This window comes from Schistocerca cancellata, chromosome 1, assembly GCF_023864275.1.
Source record: "Schistocerca cancellata isolate TAMUIC-IGC-003103 chromosome 1, iqSchCanc2.1, whole genome shotgun sequence".
In the NCBI taxonomy this organism is placed as follows: Eukaryota; Metazoa; Arthropoda; class Insecta; order Orthoptera; family Acrididae; genus Schistocerca; species Schistocerca cancellata.
This window is the reverse complement of record NC_064626.1, coordinates 893968995-893970870: the sequence shown is the minus strand read 5'-3', so window position 1 is coordinate 893970870 and position 1876 is coordinate 893968995.

Genomic DNA, 1876 nt, shown 5'->3' with positions numbered 1-1876 from the left:
ACCCCAGACAGAATCGTCCTAGGAAACCGGCTACATATATATTTTATCACTGTACTTACATTTAAATTTTACGATGACGGTCTCACTTGGACGACATTCGACAATGAGCGAAGTACCGGAAATACCCAATGCCGACGGCTGTGGCTCTGGAAGTAGAAATGCCTGCACCATTCTTATGACTTGACATACTTTTCCAAGTAAAAAAAATCTCCCACTCTCTTTGCTATCGCTTTATTCCACGTGAAATCCATACCTTCTTTATGACTGGACTTAGTCATTTTCTTTCCACATGTCAGAAAACAAACACACACACACACACACACACACACACACACACACACACACAGTTTATAAGCCTGATGCTCAAGGCGAACCTATCACGCACCCCCTACTACCACGTATAATACTTCGCCAATAACTGATTGCTTGTGATGCGAAACAATACTGACTGAAAATCAGCGATGAGTGGACATGTCTCGCAAGTTTTTCTTGCGGGTGGTACCACAGTATCTCAGAAAGAGAAACGTAACTGCCTTACAAGCGGACAGATGTTAAAAACTCAATCGCAACGACTATGTTACTGTCACAAGCAGTCTTGGTTTTACAGGTGCTCACAAGCATCGCTAATGGTATCCGTGTCAAACACTATACAAGCCTTATAAATCGAGGTATGGCATTAACTCCGAATGAAGTGGTTTTCCAGACAAATAACCACGACACGGAACGTAGACGGTGGTCGCCGGAATGAATATTAACAGACCAACAGTGCGGTTACAAGTCGCCAACGGGTTTAAGCTCGTAATAAAATCACGAAATTTAGGAAGTGATTCAGCCAACGAACACGGTATGAAGCGGTATTTGCAGCTCCCCCATGCTGCCGCTAGATATTTCTCAAGTATTTGTAACACATTCTGTCTCGATGCACGTCAGAGGTTCTGCGATATATCCACTGGGTTATGGGTGATGGTTGATTGAGAATGATCACATACGGTAGACAGTGTGCTGATTGAGGTCCTAAGAAATGTACACTGGCTTTTCAGATCTCTATTGCTACACTTTCTGCTAGAAATGCTGTCTGCGATTTGGAATGAGTTTTTCCATCCATCCACATACCTGCAATGGATTCTATGGAGGAGTCTTTTAATGATTACAGCCATTAGTGAATCATGTTTTCTGGCACTGTCATATCGCGAAACAAGTCACCTTTTTCGAACCTATCTGCTATAATAAAATTTTAGATAGTCCCTATGCATTTGGCAACTGCCCTTCAGACTCTGCGCATGTGATCGTTCCAATTTAATTTGGAACTGAGTAGAAGTCGGAGAAAGCTATATCTACCACAGTCTGTGTAGAAACAGACTAAGCTGTGTTAGTGCTACAGGACCATGTTTTGACCATTTGATGGATATGGGAACAGGTTGTCATACCTCCGCCAACCATGTATGATGTGTAAGGTCGACACCAAAAGAAGACTGCTTCTGAAACAAGAAGTACTATAAAGACAGTACGAACAGTTACGGTGGTATTTCTTATTGGGAAAATTAGGAAGACTCAACATCATACAGGTACTGCAGTCCGAAGCAGATCCGCGTCGCTAAGGGACCATTCACATCTATTACCCCTACATTCTATCATCGTTATTCTGTACCATCCAACAGAGAAAAATTACGAACTGTAAAAGCTCTGCTAACTTCATGCGATAGAGAACTCGATAAGATTTTTACCACCTCTCGCTCTTCACATATATCGAAAACAAATACCGTCTGCATACTGGCCTCGAGCACATGTGGCGATCCCATTAAACACACACCAACGTAAAGTTTCATCACCTGTAGCGTAGGAGGATGACCGTATCCCTCAGACTGTACTATCAGTC